Source organism: Perca fluviatilis, chromosome 2 (genome assembly GCF_010015445.1).
Source record: "Perca fluviatilis chromosome 2, GENO_Pfluv_1.0, whole genome shotgun sequence".
Lineage (NCBI taxonomy): Eukaryota > Metazoa > Chordata > Actinopteri > Perciformes > Percidae > Perca > Perca fluviatilis.
Window position 1 is genome coordinate 8,268,185 of NC_053113.1, and position 19,386 is coordinate 8,287,570.

The 19,386-nt window shown below is 50.3% G+C and overlaps 1 protein-coding gene across 1 annotated transcript in view; it reads left to right on the top strand.

The window, feature by feature from the left end:
- LOC120551081 overlaps positions 1-19,386 on the top strand; it is a gene marked incomplete in the record, with an annotated part of 62,580 nt that overhangs the window by 23,554 nt on the left and 19,640 nt on the right.

The following is a 19,386-nucleotide window of genomic DNA, read 5'->3' on the forward strand; positions in this document are numbered from 1 at the left end:
GTAAAGCCGGCATCGCAAATTCACTTCGCCATTGTAAAGCCGCCTCACCACTTCGCCATTGCAAAGCCGGCCTCGCAACTCGCCCATTGTAAAGCCGCCTTAGCAATTTCACTCGCCATTGTAAAGCCGGGCTCGCAATTTCACTTCGCCATTGTAAAGCCGGCCTCGCAATTTCAGTTCGCCAGCAAAGCCGGCCTCGCAATATTGAAATGGTAGACCAGGGCACGTAAAATATTTCGCGTCGGGTTAATTGTGGCCATAGCTGGGGTCATGTGGGTTCCCGGACCGACCGGAGGTCAAGGTGCTTGAGGTGGCCCTTTTTCCTGAATGTATACCGGAGGTTAGCCCCTTTCTGTGGGCCGATGGGGTTCCCCTGGGGGCCTTTGTAAAGTCGGCTTCGAATGACACCTATCCAAGCCGGCATTGTAAGGCCAGCTTTGCAAATAACGACAGTTGGGTTTAGGCACCACTGTGCTAGAATGGTTAAGTTTAGGTAAGGGGGTTGTGGGGTAACAGCCCTCACCTGTGGGTGCTAGTCTGGCATCTCCTAGCAGGTGGTTGGCACTGTAAATAATGACAGTTGTGCTTACGCACCACTGTGCTAGAATGGTTAAGGTTAGGGATAAGGGATGAAATGGGATGTTGGTACGGGTAACAATCTCTGCAATGGTAACAGCCCACACATACAGGTAGGGTCCTTTGGTGTTTCTAACCTTCACAATAAACTTGCTGTTCTTTCATGATAAAAAGAACCAAAGTGTTGTTTTTTCATACGGCAGGTGTGAGGGTTTAACTGAAGCAAATGCCATGTATCGGTGCATGCACCGCAAGCGTGAAATTAGCAAGATACCGCCAACGCGATTGAGCCAGCTGGTGGCCAGATTTGGACGAGACTGGAACCACATGGTGTTTGTGTGTGTAGCCATTCTGGCATTGTAAAGCAATCTTCGCAATGAGTGTGTTTCTGACACTTTGAAATAATCTGTTGGATGCTGTTCCGCTGGCAGCATATATGCCGCATTCGCTACGGAATCCAACAGCTAGTTTCAAAGTGTGAAAATGTGTTTCATTGTAAAGCCGGATTCGCAATGTCATCTAGCAATGCCGGCTTCGCAAGGAGTGTGTTTCTTGACACTTTGAAATAATCTGTTGATGCTGTTCTGCTGGCAGCATATATGCCGCATTCGCTACGAATCCAAACAGCTAGTTTCAAAGGTGTAAAATGTGTTTCATTGTAAAGCCGGATTCGCAATGTCATCTAGCAAATGCCGGCTTCGCAAGGAGTGTGTTTTTGACACTTTGAAAATGTACGCCAACCTGGGAACTAGGTAAGGGTGATAGCCACGCATCATCAAGTGATGATCCTCAAACGTGCTGGACTGGCCTCGCACTTTAATTCTCCATTGTAAAGCCGGCCTAGCAATTTCACTTCAAGATTGTAAAGCCGTGCATCGCACTTAACTTCACCATTGTAAAGCCGGCCCGCACTTCACGCTTCATTGCAAAGCCGCCTCGCAATTTCACCCATTGTAAAGCCGGCTAACAATTTCTACCCCATTGTAAAGCCGGGCCTAACTTCACTTCGCCATTGTAAAGCCGCTCGCAATTTCAGTTCACCATGCAAAGCCGGCCTCGCAATATTGAAATGAGACCAGGCACATAAATATTTCGCGTCGGTTAATTGTGGCCATAGCGGGGCTAGTTTCCCGACCAACCGGAGGTCAAGGTGCTTGAGGTGGGCCCTTTCCTGAATGTATACCCGAGGTTAGCCCTTCTGTGGCCAGGGTGGCTTCCCTGTGGGCCTTTTAAAGTCGGCTTCGAATGCCACCCATCCAGCCGGCATTGTAAGGCCAGCTTTGCAAATAACGCACAGTTGGGTTTAGGCACCACTGTGCTAGAATGGTTAAGTTTAAAGGGGGTTGGGGTAACAGCCCTCACCTGTGGGTGCTAGTCTGGCATCTCCTAGCAGGTGGTTGGTAACTGTAAATAATGACAGTTCTGCTTTACGCACCACTGTGCTAGAATGGTTAAGGTTAGGATAAGGGATGAAATGGGATGTTGGTACGGGTAACAATCTCTGCAATGGTAAACACCCACACATACAGGTAGGGTCCTTTGGTGTTTCTAACCTTCACAATAAACTTGCTGTTCTTTCATGATAAAAAGAACCAAAGTGTTGTTTTTCATACGGCGAGGTGTAAGGGTTTAACTGAAGCAAATGCCATGTATCGGTGCATGCACCGCATGCGTGAAATTAGCAAGATACGCAATACGGATTGAGCCAGCTGGTGGCCAGATTTGACGAGACTGGAACCACATGGTTGTTGTGTGTAGCCATTCTGGCATTGTAAAGCAATCTTCGCGAATGAGTGTAGCTTCTGACACTTTGAAATAATCTGTTGGATGCTGTTCCGCTTGGCAGCATATATGCCGCATTCGCTACGGAATCCAACAGCTAGTTTCAAAGTGTGAAAATGTGTTTCATTGTAAAGCCGGATTCGCAATGTCATCTAGCAAATGCCGGCTTCGCAAGGAGTGTGTTTCTACACTTTGAAATAATCTGTTGATGCGTTCCGCAGCATATATGCCGCATTCGCTACGAATCAACAGCTAGTTTCAAAGTGTGAAAATGTGTTTCATTGTAAAGCCGAATTCGCAATGTCATCTAGCAAATGCCGGCTTCGCAAGGAGTGTGTTTTTGACACTTTGAAAAATGTACGCCAACCTGGGAAACTAGGTAAGGGTGATAGCCACGCATCATCAAGTGATGATCCTCAAACGGAAGTTGACCGGGCCTCGCACTTCACTCTCCATTGTAAAGCCGCTTTCTAGCAATTCCTCACTTCTATTGTAAAGCCGGCATCGCAATTTCACTTCACGCAAAGCCGGCCTCGCAACTTCACTTCGCCATTGCAAAGCCGCCTCGCAAATTCGCTTCCATTGTAAAGCCGGCCTAGCAATTTCACTTCATTGTAAAGCCGGCCTCGCAATTTCACTTCGCCATTGTAAAGTCGGCCTCGCACTTCAGTTCGCCATTGCAAAGCCGGCCTCGCAATATTGAAATGGTATACCAGGGACGTAACAAAATATTTCTCGTACGGGTTAATTGTGGCCATAGCGGGGGCTTAAGTGTGGTTCCCCGGACCGACCGGAGGTCAAGGTGCCTTGAGGTGGGCCCTTTTCCTGAATGTAAACCGGAGGTTAGCCCCTTCTGTGGGGTCGACGGGTGGCTCCCTGGGGGCCTTGTAAAGTCGGCTTCAAGAATGCCACCTATCCAGCCGGCATTGTAAGGCCAGCTTTGCAAATAACGCACAGTTGGGTTTAGGCACCACGTGCTAGAATGGTTAAGTTTAGGTAAGGGGTTGGGTAACAGCCCTCACCTGTGGGTGCTAGTCTGGCATCTCCTAGCAGGTGGTTGGCACTGTAAAAATGACAGTTGTGCTTACGCACCACTGTGCTAGAATGGTTAAGGTTAGGGATAAGGGATGAAATGGGATGTTGGTACGGGTAACAATCTCTGCAATGGTAACAGCCCACACATACAGGTAGGGTCCTTTGGTGTTTCTAACCTTCACAATAAACTTGCTGTTCTTTCATGATAAAAAGAACCAAAGTGTTGTTTTTCATACGGCGGAGGTGTAAGGGTTTAACTGAAGCAAATGCCATGTATCGGTGCATGCACCGCGATGCGTGAAATTAGCAAGATAACGCCAACGCGATTGGAGCCAGCTGGTGGCCAGATTTGACGGACTGGAACCACATGGTGTTTGTGTGTGTAGCCATTCTGGCATTGTAAAGCAATCTTCGCAATGAGTGTGTTTCTGACACTTTGAAATAATCTGTTGATGCTGTTCCACTGGCAGCATATATGCCGATTCGCTACGGAATCCAACAGCTAGTTTCAAAGTGTGAAAATGTATTTCATTGTAAGCCATTCGCAATGTCATCTAGCAAAGCCGGCTTCGCAAGGAGTGTGTTTCTGACACTTTGAAATAATCTGTTGATGCTTTCACTGCAGCATATATGCCGATTCGCTACAATCCAACAGCTAGTTTCAAAGTGTGAAAATGTTTATTGTAAAGCCGGATTCGCAATGTCATCTAGAATGCCGGCTTCAGTTTTTTGAATTTGAAAATGTAGCAACCTGGGAACTAGGTAAGGTGATAGCCACCATCATCAGGATGATCCTCAAACGCAGTTACCGGCCTCGCACCACTTCTCCATTGTAAAGCCGGCCTAGCAATTTAACTTCGCCATTGTAAAGCCGGCATCGCACTTCACTTCTCGCCATTGTAAAGCCGGCCTCGCACTTCACTCACCATTGCAAAGCCGGCCTCGCACTTCGCTTCTCCATTGTAAAGCCGGCCTAGCAATTTCACTCGCCATTGTAAAGCCGGCCTCGCAATTTCACTTCGCCATTGTAAAGCCGGCCTGCAACTCAGTTCGCCATTGCAAAGCCGGCCTCGCAATATTGAAATGGAGACCAGGGCACGCAAAATATTTCGCGTCGGGTTAATTGTGGCCATAGCGGGGGCTCATGTGGGTTCCCGGACCGACCGAGGTCAAGGTGCCTGAGGTGGGCCCTTTTCCTGAATGTATACCCGAGGTTAGCCCCTTCTGTGGGCCGATGGGGGGTGCCCTGCTGGGGCCTTGTAAAGTCGGCTTCGCGAATGCCACTCCATCCAGCCGGCATTGTAAGGCCAGCTTTGCAAATAACGACAATTGAGGTTTAGGCAACCACTGTGCTAGAATGGTTAAGTTTAGGTAAGGGGTTGGGTAACAGCCCTCACCTGTGGGTGCTAGTCTGGCATCTCCTAGCAGGTGGTTGGCACTGTAAATAATGATGAAGTAGTACTGTAATGCACTCACCATGCTAGAATGGTTAAGGTTAGGGATAAGGGATGAAATGGGATGTTGGTACGGGTAACAATCTCTGCAATGGTAACAGCCCACACATACAGGTAGGGTCCTTTGGTGTTTCTAACCTTCACAATAAACTTGCTGTTCTTTCATGATAAAAAGAACCAAAGTGTTGTTTTTCATACGGGCGAGGTGTAGGGTTTAACTGAAGCAAATGCCATGTATCGGTGCATGCACCGCGATGCGTGAAATTAGCAAGATACCGCCAATGCGATTGAGCCAGCTGGTGGCCAGATTTGGACGAGACTGGAACCACATGGTGTTTGTGTGTGTAGCCATTCTGGCATTGTAAAGCAATCTTCGCGAATGAGTGTGCTCTCTGACACTTTGAAATAATCTGTTGGATGCTGTTCGCTTGGATAGCATATATGCCGATTCGCTACGGAATCCAACAGCTAGTTTCAAAGTGTGAAAATGTGTTTCATTGTAAAGCCGGATTCGCAATGTCATCTAGCAAATGCCGGTTTCTGCAAGGAGTGTGTTTCTGACACTTTGAAATAATCTGTTGGATGCTGTTCCGCTATAGCATATATGCCGCATTCGCTACGGAATCCAACAGCTAGTTTCAAAGTGTGAAAATGTGTTTCATTGTAAAGCGGATTCGCAATGTCATCTAGCAAATGCCGGCTTCGCAAGGAGTGTGTTTTTGACACTTTGAAAAATGTACGCCAACCTGGGAACTAGGTAAGGGTGATAGCCACGCATCATCAAGTGATGATCCTCAAACGCAGGTTGGTCGGGCCTCGCAATCTTCACTTTTCTCCATTGTAAAGCCGGCTCAGCAATTTAATTCTCGCCATTGTAAAGCGCATCGAATTTCACTTCACATTGTAAAGCCGGCCTCAATTTCACTTCGCCATTGCAAAGCCGGCCTCGCACTTCACTCTCCATTGTAAAGCCGTCAGCAATTCTCACTTCCCATTGTAAAGCCGCCTACAAACTTCACTTCTCGCCATTGTAAAGCCGGCCTCGCAACTTCAGTTCGCCATTGCAAAGCCGGCCTCGCAATATTGAAATGGTATACCAGGCACGAAAAATATTCTCGTGCCGGGTTAAGTGTGGCCATAAGCGGGGGCTTGTGTGGGTTCCCGGACCACCGGAGGTCAAGGTGCTTGAGGTGGGCCCTTTTCCTGAATGTATACCCGAGGTTAGCCCCTTCTGTGGACGATGGGTGGTCCCTGGGGCCTTTGTAAAGTCGGCTTCACGAGCTACCCATCCAGCCGGCATTGTAAGGCCAGCTTTGCAAATAACGCACAGTTGGGTTTAGGCAACCACTGTGCTAGAATGGTTAAGTTTAGGTAAGGGGTTGTGGGTAACAGCCCTCACCTGTGGGTGCTAGTCTGGCATCTCCTAGCAGGTGGTTGGCACTGTAAATAATGACAGTTGTGCTTACGCACCACTGTGCTAGAATGGTTAAGGTTAGGGATAAGGGATGAAATGGGATGTTGGTTACGGGTAACAATCTCTGCAATGGTAACAGCCCACACATACAGGTAGGGTCCTTTGGTGTTTCTAACCTTCACAATAAACTTGCTGTTCTTTCATGATAAAAAGAACCAAAGTGTTGTTTTTCATACCGCTTGCAGGTGTAAGGGTTTAACTGAAGCAAATGCCATGTATCGGTGCACGGCACCGCACGTGAAATTAGCAAGATACCGCCAATGCGATTTGAGCCAGCTGGTGGCCAGATTTGGACGAGACTGGAACCACATGGTGTTTGTGTGTGTAGCCATTCTGGCATTGTAAAGCAATCTTCGCAATGAGTGGTGCTTCTGACACTTTGAAATAATCTGTTGGATGCTGTTCCGCTGGCAGCATATATGCGCGATTCGCTACGGAATCCAACAGCTAGTTTCAAAGTGTGAAAATGTGTTTCATTGTAAAGCCGGATTCGCAATGTCATCTAGCAATGCCGGCTTCGCGCAAGGAGTGTGTTTCTGACACTTTGAAATAATCTGTTGGATGCTGTTCCGCGGCAGCATATATGCCGCGATTCGCTACGGAATCCAACAGCTAGTTTCAAAGTGTGAAAATGTGTTTCATTGTAAAGCCGGATTCGCAATGTCATCTAGCAAATGCCGGCTTCGCAAGGAGTGTGTTTTTGACACTTTGAAAATGTACGCCAACCTGGGAACTAGGTAAGGTGATAGCCACGCATCATCAAGTGATGATCCTCAAACGCGTAAGTTGGCCGGCCTCGCAATTCCCCACTTTGCCATTGTAAAGCCGGCCTCGCACTTCACGCCGATAAAGCCGGCCTCGCGAATGTCGCTTGCCATTGTAAAGCCGGGCTCGCAATTTTGTTTCTCACATTGTGCCGGCCCGCAATGTCAGCTCGCCATTGTAAAGCCGGCCCGCAATTTCACTTCTCCATTGTGTGCCGGCCTAGCAATTTCACTTCGCCATTGTAAAGCCGCACGTAATCTTCACTTCGCCATTGTGCCGGCCTCGCACTCACTCTCGCCATTGCAAAGCCGGCCTCGCACTCGCCTGATTGTAAAGCCGCCTAGCAATTCCTTCAATTTCGCCATTGTAAAGCCGCCTGGCAATTTCACTTCGCCATTGTAAAGCCGGCCTCGCACTTCAGTTCGCCATTGCAAAAGCCGGCCTCGCAATATTGAAATGAGACCAGGGCACGTAAAATATTTCGCGTCGTGGGTTAATTCGTGGCCATAGCGGGGCTTTAAGTGTGGGTTCCCGGACCGACCGGAGGGGTCAAGGCGCTTGAGGTGGGCCCTTTTCCTGAATGTATACCCGAGGTTAGCCCTTTCTGTGGGCCGATGGGTGGCTCCCGGGTGGGCCTTGTAAAGTTCCGTTTCGTTGTCCGGCCTGTTCGGCCGGCCGGCCGGCCCCGGCCGCCCCTATTCCATTCCATTCCTTCCATTCCTGGCCTCCCATTCCATTTCCTTCCTTCCTCTTCCTATTCCTATTCCCTATTATTTCCTTCTTCATTTCCTTCTTCCTATTTCCTTCCATTTCTTTCCTATTTATTTATTTATTTCTATTTATTCTTCCTATTCTATTTCTATTCCTATTTATTTATTTATTTATTTCTTCTATTTTTTATTTATTTCTTCTTCCTATTTTATTTCTTTATTTATTTCATTCCTATTTATTTATTTCCTATTCCTATTCCTATTTTATTTTCTATTTCTTCCTTCCTTATTTCTATTTATTTATTTTTTATTTATTTATTTTATTTCCTATTTATTTATTTATTTTATTTATTTATTTATTTTATTTATTCCTATTTATTTATTCTATTTATTTCTTCTTTATTTATTTATTTTATTTATTTATTTTATTTTATTTATTTATTTATTCCTATTTATTTTATTTCTTCTATTTATTTTTTATTTATTTCATTTATTTATTTATTTATTTTATTTATTTATTTTATTTATTTTATTTCTTCATTTATTTTATTTATTTATTTATTTCCTATTTATTTTATTTTTATTTTATTTATTTTATTTATTTATTTATTTATTTTATTTCATTCTATTTTATTTATTTTATTTTATTTATTTTATTTATTTATTTATTTCTTTATTTATTTATTTCTTATTTTATTTATTTTCTTTATTTATTTCCCTATTTATTTTCTATTTTATTTTATTTTCTTTTTTATTTATTTATTTTATTTTTCTTCTATTTATTTATTTATTTTTTTATTTATTTATTTTATTTATTTATTTTATTTCATTTATTTTATTTTATTTTATTTTATTTATTTATTTTATTTATTTATTTTTTATTTTCCTATTTTTTTCCTATTTCTTCCCTACTACCCCTGCCTCCTAACCTACTCCTAACCTAACCTAACCCCTATCTCCTAACCTAACCCCTAACCTAACTCTAACCTAACCTAACCTAACCTGCCTAACCTAACCTAACCTAACCCCTAACCTAACCTCCTAACCTAACCTTTTTACCTCCTAACCTAACCTAACCTAACCTAACCCCTAACCTAACCTAACTCCTTAACCTAACCTTTAACCCAACCTAACCTAACCTAACTCTAACCCTAACCCTAACCCTAACCTCTAACCTATTTCCTAACCCTACTCTTAACCTAACCCTACTACTTTAACCCTCCTAACCTAACCTAACCCTAACCTACCTAGCCTAACCTAACCTAGCCTAACCTAACCTAACCTAACCTAACCCACACCTACCCTAACCTAACCTAACCCTAACCCTAACCTAACCCTAACCTAACCCTAACCTAACCTAACCCCTAACCTAGCCTAACCTCCTAACCCACCTAACCTAACCTAACCCTAACTAACCCTAACCTAACCTAACCCCTAACCCTAACCCCTAGCCTAACCTAACCCTAACCTAACCCTAACCTAACCCTAACCCTAACCTAACCCTACCTAACCTAACCTAACCCTAACCCTAACCTAACCCCTAACCTAACCTAACCCCTAACCTACCTAACCCTACCCCTAACCTAACCTAACCTAACCTAACCTAACCTAACCTAAACAGCGGTCCATCAGGAGCCTGAAAACCCATGGCCCAACCTAATTCTGAGAAGCGGGGATCTTGGCTCTCAATGTTGCTCTCTGGCGACATCTGGTGTTACAAATTAGCCCAAGAAGTTGGGTCTTCCGAGTTAGGTCCACTGAGATGTGGGCATGCTGGGCCCATTAGGGTCCAATGTTGGGTCTTCGAGTTGGGTCCACTGAGATGTGGGCATGCTGGGGCATTGGGTCCAATGTTGGGTCTTCGAGGTTGGGTCCACTGAGATGTGGGCATGTTGGGACCCAACTTGCTCCATGACACCCATGGTCCACCCTTAGCCCCAGGAAGGGGCTCCAAGTCTTGGGGTAACATCCTCCAGCAACCCCGCCTCCATGGTCCACCCTTAGCCCCAGGAAGGGGCTCCAAGTCTGGGGTAACATCCTCCATGAAACCCCCCTCAGGTCCATCCTTAGCCCCAGGATGGGGCTCCAGGTCTGGGGTAACATGCTCCGTGAACCCCCTCCATGGTCCACCATAAGCCAAATGAACAAAAGCAGAGCTAAACCCAGGATCGGGTGTGAGTCCCTGTAATGTTAGATCAAGCGCTCCTTTGCAAATCTCATTCTAGAGCTGCTCCATGACATCCATGGTCCACCCTTAGCCCCAGTGAGTGGCTCCAAGTCTGGGGATAACATCCTCCATGACCCACATGGTCCACCCTTAGCCCCAGGAAGGGGCTCCAAGTCTGGGGTAACATCCTCCATGAACCCCCCGCCTCCATGGTCCATCCTTAGCCCCAGGAAGGGGCTCCAAGTCTGGGATAAGATCCACCATGATCCCCTCCTCCATGGTCCACCCCTTAGCCCCAGGAAGGGGCTCTCAAGTCTGGGGTAACATCCTCCATGAACCCCCAGCCTCCATGGTCCACCCTTAGCCCCAGGAAGGGGCTCCAAGTCTGAGGATAAGATCCTCCATGAACCCCCCTCCATGGTCCATCCTTAGCCCCAGGATGGGGCTCCAGGTCTGGGGTAACATGCTCCGTGAACCCCCTCCATGGTCCACCATAAGCCAAATGAACAAAAGCAGAGCTAAACCCAGGATCCGGTGTGAGTCCCCGTTATGTTAGATCAGCCGCTCCTTTGCAAATCTCATTCTAGAGCTGCTCCATGACATCCATGGTCCACCCTTAGCCCCAGTGAGTGGCTCCAAGTCTGGGGTTAGCATCCTCCATGACCCACATGGTCCACCCTTAGCCCCAGGAAGGGGCTCCAAGTCTGGGGTAACATCCTCCATGAACCCCCCGCCTCCATGGTCCATCCTTAGCCCCCAGGAAGGGGCTCCAAGTCTTAGGATAAGATCCACCATGATCCCCCTCCTCCATGGTCCACCCTTAGCCCCAGGAAGGGGCTCCAAGTCTGGGGTAACATCCTCCATGAACCCCCCGCCTCCATGGTCCACCCTTAGCCCCAGGAAGGGGCTCCAAGTCTGGATAAGATCCTCCATAGAAACCCCCTCCATGGTCCATCCTTAGCCCCAGGATGGGGCTCAGGTCTGGGGTAACATGCTCCGTGAACCCCCTCCATGGTCCACCATAAGCCAAATGAACAAAAGCAGAGCTAAACCCAGGATCGGTTTTAGGTCCCTGTAATGTTAGATCAGCTCCTTTGCAAATCTCATTCTAGAGCTGCTCCATGACATCCATGGTCCACCCTTAGCCCCAGTGAGTGGCTCCAAGTCTGGGGTAACATCCTCCATGACCCACATGGTCCACCCTTAGCCCCAGGAAGGGGCTCCAAGTCTGGGGTAACATCCTCCATGAACCCCCGCCTCCATGGTCCATCCTTAGCCCCAGGAAGGGGCTCCAAGTCTAGGATAAGATCCACCATGATCCCCTCCTCCATGGTCAACCCTTAGCCCCAGGAAGGGGCTCCAAGTCTGGGGTAACCCCATGAACCCCCGCCTCCATGGTCCACCCTTAGCCCCAGGAAGGGGCTCCAAGTCTAGGATAAGATCCTCCATGAGACCCCCCCTCCATGGTCCATCCTTAGCCCCAGGATGGGGGGCTCAGGTCTGGGGTAACATGCCCGTGAACCCCCTCCATGGTCCACCATAAAGCCAAATGAACAAAAGCAGAGCTAAACCAGTCGGGTGTGAGTCCCTGTAATGTTAGACAGGCTCCTTGCAAATCTCATTCTAGAGCTGCTCCTGACATCCATGGTCCCCTTAGCCCCAGTGAGTGTCCAAGTCTGGGTAACATCCTCCATGACCCACATGGTCCACCCTTAGCCCCAGGAAGGGGCTCCAAGTCTGGGGTAACATCCTCCATGAACCCCCCGCCTCCATGGTCCATCCTTAGCCCCAGGAAGGGGCTCCAAGTCTGGGATAAGATCCTCCATGAACCCCCTCTCCATGGTCCATCCTTAGCCCCCAGGATGGGGCTCAAGTTTAGGAGTAACATGCTCCGTGAACCCCCTCCATGGTCCACCATAAGCCAAATGAACAAAAGCAGGGCTAAACCCAGGATCGGGTGTGAGTCCCTGTAATGTTAGATCAAGCTCCTTTGCAAAATCTCATTCTAGAGCTGCTCCATGACATCCATGGTCCACCCTTAGCCCCAGTGAGTGGCTCCAAGTCTGGGAGTAACATCCTCCATGACCCACATGGTCCACCCTTAGCCCCAGGAAGGGGCTCCAAGTCTGGGAAAGTAACATCCTCCATGAACCCCCCGCCTCCATGGTCCATCCTTAGCCCAGGAAGGGGCTCCAAGTCTAAGGATAAGATCCACCATGATCCCCCTCCTCCATGGTCCACCCTTAGCCCAGGAAGGGGCTCCAAGTCTGGGAGTAACATCCTCCATGAACCCCCCGCCTCCATGGTCCACCCTTAGCCCCAGGAAGGGGCTCCAAGTCTGGGATAAGATCCTCCATGAACCCCCCTCCATGGTCCATCCTTAGCCCCAGGATGGGGCTCCAGGTCTGGGGTAACATGCTCCGTGAACCCCCTCCATGGTCCACCATAAGCCAAATGAACAAAAGCAGAGCTAAACCCAGGATCGGGTGTGAGTCCCTGTAATGTTAGATCAAGCTCCTTTGCAAATCTCATTCTAGAGCTGCTCCATGACATCCATGGTCCACCCTTAGCCCCAGTGAGTGGCTCCAAGTCTGGGGTAACATCCTCCATGACCCACATGGTCCACCCTTAGCCCCAGGAAGGGGCTCCAAGTCTGGGGTAACATCCTCCATGAACCCCCCGCCTCCATGGTCCATCCTTAGCCCCAGGAAGGGGCTCCAAGTCTAGGATAAGATCCACCATGATCCCCCTCCTCCATGGTCCCCCCTTAGCCCCAGGAAGGGGCTCCAAGTCTGGGAGTAACATCCTCCATGAACCCCCAGCCTCCATGGTCCACCCTTAGCCCCAGGAAGGGGCTCCAAGTCTAGGATAAGATCCTCCATGAACCCCCCCTCCATGGTCCATCCTTAGCCCCAGGATGGGGCTCCAGGTCTGGGGTGTAACATGCTCCGTGAACCCCCTCCATGGTCCACCATAAGCCAAATGAACAAAAGCAGAGCTAAACCCAGGATCGGGTGTGAGTCCCTGTAATGTTAGATCAAGCTCCTTTGCAAATCTCATTCTAGAGCTGCTCCATGACATCCATGGTCCACCCCTTAGCCCCAGTGAGTGGCTCCAAGTCTGGGGTAACATCCTCCATGACCCACATGGTCCACCCTTTAGCCCCAGGAAGGGGCTCCAAGTCTTGGGTAACATCCTCCATGAACCCCCCGCCTCCATGGTCCATCCTTAGCCCCAGGAAGGGGCTCCAAGTCTGGGATAAGATCCACCATGATCCCTCCTCCATGGTCAACCCTTAGCCCCAGGAGGGGGCTCCAAGTCTGGGGTTACATCCTCCATGAGACCCCCGCCTCCATGGTCCACCCTTAGCCCCAGGAAGGGGCTCCAAGTCTAAGGATAAGATCCTCCATGAACCCCCCCTGTGGTCATCCTTAGCCTAGGATGGGGCTCAAGGTCTGGGGTAACATGCTCCGTGAACCCCCTCCATGGTCCACCATAAGCCAAATGAACAAAAGCAGAGCTAAACCCAGGATCGGGTGTGAGTCCCTGTAATGTTAGATCAGCGCTCCTTTGCAAATCTCATTCTAGAGCTGCTCCATGACATCCATGGTCCACCCTGCTTCCCAGTGAGTGGCTCCAAGTCTGGGAGTAACATCCTCCATGACCCACATGGTCCACCCTTAGCCCCAGGAAGGGGCTCCAAGTCTGGGGTAACATCCTCCATGAACCCCCCCTCCATGGTCCATCCTTAGCCCCAGGAAGGGGCTCCAAGTCTTAGGATAAGATCCACCATGATCCCCCTCCTCCATGGTCAACCCTTAGCCCCAGGAAGGGGCTCCAAGTCTGAGGGTAACATCCTCCATGAACCCCCCGCCTCCATGGTCCACCCTTAGCCCCAGGAAGGGGTGCCAAGTCTAGGATAAGATCCTCCATAGAACCCCCCTCCATGGTCCATCCTTAGCCCCAGGATGGGGCTCCAGGTCTGGGGTAACATGCTCCGTGAACCCCCTCCATGGTCCACCATAAGCCAAATGAACAAAAGCAGAGCTAAACCCAGGATCCGGTGTGAGTCCCTGTAATGTTAGATCAGGCTCCTTTGCAAATCTCATTCTAGAGCTGCTCCATGACATCCATGGTCCACTTAGCCCCAGTGAGTGGCTCAAGTCTGGGGTAACATCTGGAATAAGATTCGACCCCCTCCATGGTCATCCTTAGCCCCAGGATGGCTCCAGGTTGGGGTAAATGCTCTGAACCCCCCCATGGTCCACCATAAGCCAAATGAACAAAAGCAGGCTAAACCCAGATGGGTGTGAGTCCCTTAATGTAATCAAGCTCCTTTGCAAATCTCATTCTAGAGCTGCTCCATGACATCCATGGTCCACCCTTAGCACCAGTGAGTGGCTCCAAGTCTGGGGGTAACTACCTCCATGACCTCCATCGTCCATCCTTAGCCCCAGGAAGAGGCTCCAAGTCTGGGGTAACATGCTCCATGAACCCCCTCCATGGTCCACCCAAGGCTCACAAGCCCACTCTATGACCCCAGCCTCCCTTCACGTGACCCGGCTTGCCCACAACCCTAATGTTGACCCTCCAGGAACCCTGCTCACCAAGGCGAACCCGTGTACCCACACTTAAGCACCCCTCCCTAGGCTAAACCCCTCCATCCGGCTGGGCAAGAGTTCCGTGCCCCTGGTACCCCGACTCAACTTTCCGTGCCCCTGGTACCCCCACTAAACTTTCATGCCCTGGTACTCCAACTAAACTTTCGTGCCCCTGGTACCCCAACTAAACTTTCATGCCCCTGGTACTCCAACTAAACTTTCGTTGCCCCTGGTAGCCCACCTAAACCTTCGTGCCCCTGGTACCCCAACTAAGCGTTTGTGCCCTGGTATACCAACCAAATTTTGTCAGGCTCAAGGCCCCTCATGCTGCCTTGTAAGCCAGAGATAGTGCCTCTATGCCTGGGCATTGACCTCCAAGGCCCTCAGCCTCACCTCCAGGACCCAGTGAGTGGCTCTATGTCTAGGTTAACATTCTCCATGACACACATGGTCCATCCTATGCCCAAAAGGTGGCTCCAAGTCTGGGTTAATATTCTCCATGACACCCATGCTCCATCCTATGCCCCAGTGAGTGGCTCTAAGTCCGGGTTGTTAACATTTTCCATGACACCCATGCTCCATCCTATGCCCCAGTGAGTGGCTCTAAGTCTGGGTTATTATTCTCCATGACACCCATGGCCCATCCTATGCCCCAGTGAGTGGCTCTAAATCTGGATTAACATTCTCCATGACACCCATGGCCAATCCTATGCCCAATTAAGTGGCTCCAAGTCTGGGATACTTACTATTATTATTATTGCATGAGTGGGAATCGAACCGGGCCTCCCACACCAAAGGCATCTGTCATATCCACTCGCGCCACACCCATGGCCCATCCTATGCCCAATTAAGTGGCTCTAAGTCTGGGTTAACATTCTCCATGACACCCATGGCCCTCCACCTGGGCCAGAGTTTTTTGCCCCTGGTACTCCACCTAAACTTTTGTGCCCCTGGTATACCGACCAAATATATTTTTTCCCATTTTTTTTTTTTTTTTCAAAGTGTTTCAATACTTTACTTTTTTTCCCTAATGAGAAGTCAGGTGAAAACTGGGATCTTGGCCATCAATGTTGCTCTGTGGCGCCATCTGGTGTTGGAAATTCGCCCGAGAGGTTGGGTCTGTCGAAGTTGGGTCCACTGAGTTGTGGGAATGTTGCGCCCATTGGATTCAACGGTGGAGCTCTGTGGAGTAACAACTTCGTTTTATGTGTGTGGTTTATCTGGCCCTAAACAGCGGTCCATCAGGAGCCTGAAAACCCATGGCCCAACCTAATTCTGGCAGGGGATCTTGGCTCTCAATGTTGCTCTCTGGCGACATCTGGTGTTACAAAATTCGCCCAAGAAGTTGGGTCTTCCGAAGTTGGGTCCACTGAGATGTGGGCATGCTGGGCCCATTGGGTCCAATGTTGGGTCTTCCGAAGTTGGGTCCACTGAGATGTGGGCATGCTGGGCGCATTGGGTCCAATGTTGGGTCTTCCGAAGTTGGGTCCACTGAGATGTGGGCATGTTGGGACCCAACTTGCTCCATGACACCCATGGTCCACCCTTAGCCCCAGGAAGGGGCTCCAAGTCTGGGGTAACATCCTCCATGAACCCCCCGCCTCCATGGTCCACCCTTAGCCCCAGGAAGGGGCTCCAAGTCTGGGGTAACATCCTCCATGAAACCCCCCCCCCATGGTCCATCCTTAGCCCCAGGATGGGGCTCCAGGTCTGGGGTAACATGCTCCGTGAACCCCCTCCATGGTCCACCATAAGCCAAATGAACAAAAGCAGAGCTAAACCCAGGATCCGGGTGTGAGTCCCTGTAATGTTAGATCAGCGCTCCTTTGCAAATCTCATTCTAGAGCTGCTCCATGACATCCATGGTCCACCCTTAGCCCCAGTGAGTGGCTCCAAGTCTGGGGTAACATCCTCCATGACCCACATGGTCCACCCTTAGCCCCAGGAAGGGGCTCCAAGTCTGGGGTAACATCCTCCATGAACCCCCCGCCTCCATGGTCCATCCTTAGCCCCAGGAAGGGGCTCCAAGTCTGGGATAAGATCATGACCCCCTCCTCCATGGTCCACCCTTACCGGAAGGGGCTCCAAGTCTGGGGTAACATCCTCCATGAACCCCCGCCTCCATGGTCCACCCTTAGCCCCAGAGGGGCTCCAAGTCTGGATAAGATCCTCCATGAACCCCCCTCCATGGTCCATCCTTAGCCCCAGGATGGGGCTCCAGGTCTGAGGGTAACATGCTCCGTGAACCCCCTCCATGGTCCACCATAAGCCAAATGAACAAAAGCAGAGCTAAACCCAGGATCGGGTGTGAGTCCCTGTAATGTTAGATCAGCTCCTTTGCAAATCTCATTCTAGAGCTGCTCCATGACATCCATGGTCCACCCTTAGCCCCAGTGAGTGGCTCCAAGTCTGGGGTAACATCCTCCATGACCCACATGGTCCACCCTTAGCCCCAGGAAGGGGCTCCAAGTCTGGGGTAACATCCTCCATGAACCCCCGCCTCCATGGTCCATCCTTAGCCCCAGGAAGGGGCTCCAAGTCTAAGGATAAGATCCACCATGATCCCCCTCCTCCATGGTCCACCCTTAGCCCCAGGAAGGGGCTCCAAGTCTGGGGTAACATCCTCCATGAACCCCCCGCCTCCATGGTCCACCCTTAGCCCCAGGAAGGGGCTCCAAGTCTGGGATAAGATCCTCCATGAACCCCCTCCATGGTCCATCCTTAGCCCCAGGATGGGAGCTCCAGGTCTGGGGTAACATGCTCCGTGAACCCCCCCATGGTCCACCATAAGCCAAATGAACAAAAGCAGAGTTAAGCCCAGGATCGGGTGTGAGTCCCTGTAATGTTAGATCAGCTCCTTTGCAAATCTCATTCTAGAGCTGCTCCATACTCCATGGTCCACCCTTAGCCCCAGTGAGTGGCTCCAAGTCTGGGGTAACATCCTCCATGACCCACATGGTCCACCCTTAGCCCCAGGAAGGGGCTCCAAGTCTAGGTAACATCCTCCATGAACCCCCGCCTCCATGGTCCATCCTTAGCCCAGGAAGGGGCTCCAAGTCTAGGATAAGATCCACCATGATCCCCTCCTCCATGTCAACCCTTAGCCCCAGGAAGGGGCTCCAAGTCTGGGGTAACATCCTCCATGAACCCCACGCCTCCATGGTCCACCCTCTTAGCCCCAGGAAGGGGCTCCAAGTCTAGGATAAGATCCTCCATGAACCCCCCCTCCATGGTCCATCCTTAGCCCCAGGATGAGGGGCTCAAGGTCTGAGGGTAACATGCTACGTGAACCCCCTCCATGGTCCACCATAAGCCAAATGAACAAAAGCAGAGCTAAACCCAGGATCCGGTGTGAGTCCCTGTAATGTTAGATCAGGCTCCTTTGCAAATCTCATTCTAGAGCTGCTCCATGACATCCATGGTCCACCCTTAGCCCCAGTGAGTGGCTCCAAGTCTGGGGTAACATCCTCCATGACCCACATGGTCACCCTTAGCCCCAGGAAGGGGCTCCAAGTCTGGGGTAACATCCTCCATGAACCCCCCCGCCTCCATGGTCCATCTTTAGCCCCAGGAAGGGGCTCCAAGTCTAGGATAAGATCCACCATGATCCCCCTCCTCCATGGTCCACCCCTTAGCCCCAGGAAGGGGCTCCAAGTCTGGGGTAACATCCTCCATGAACCCCCCACCTCCATGGTCCACCCTTAGCCCCAGAAGGGGCTCCAAGTCTAGGATAAGATCCTCCATGAACCCCCCTCCATGGTCCATCCTTAGCCCCAGGATGGGAGCTCAGGTCTGGGGGTAACATGCTCCGTGAACCCCTCCTCCATGGTCCACCATAAGCCAAATGAACAAAAGCAGAGCTAAACCCAGGATCCGGGTGTGAGTCCCTGTAATGTTAGATCAAGCTCCTTTGCAAATCTCATTCTAAGAGCTGCTCCATGACATCCATGGTCCCACCCTTAGCCCCAGTGAGTGGCTCCAAGTCTGGGGTAACATCCTCCATGACCCACATGGTCCACCCTTAGCCCCAGGAAGGGGCTCCAAGTCTAGGGTAACATCCTCCATGAACCCCCCGCCTCCATGGTCCATCCTTAGCCCCAGGAAGGGGCTCCAAGTCTAAGGATAAGATCCACCATGATCCCCCTCCTCCATGGTCAACCCTTAGCCCCAGGAAGGGGCTCCAAGTCTAGGGTAATAACATCCTCCATGAACCCCCGCCTCCATGGTCCACCCTTAGCCCCAGGAAGGGGCTCCAAGTCTAAGGATAAGATCCTCCATGAACCCCCCCTCCATGGTCCATCCTTAGCCCCAGGATGGGGCTCCAGGTCTGGGGTAACATGCTCCGTGAACCCCCTCCATGTGTCCACATAATCAAGCCATGTGAACAAAAAAGTCACCCCTTAGCCCCAGTGAGTGGCTCCAAGTCTGGGGTAACATCCTCCATGACCCACATGGTCCACCCTTAGCCCCAGGAAGGGGCTCAAGTCTAGGGTAACACTCATGAACCCCCCCCATGGCTGCCAGGAAGGGCTCAAGTCTTGGATAAACACCCCATGGTCACCTTTACCCAAAGGGGCCAAGTCTGGGGTAACATCCTCCATGAACCCCCCCATGTCCCTCCCCGAGGGGCTCAAGTCTAGGATAAACTCATGCCCTCATGGTATCCTTAGCCCCAAGGCATAGTGTGCCAGTCACATAAGCCAAATGAACAAGCAGAGCTAAACCCAGATGGGTGTGAGTCCCTTAATGTAGATCAGCTCCTTTGCAAATCTCATTCTAGAGCTGCTCCATGACATCCATGGTCCACCCTTAGCCCCGTGAG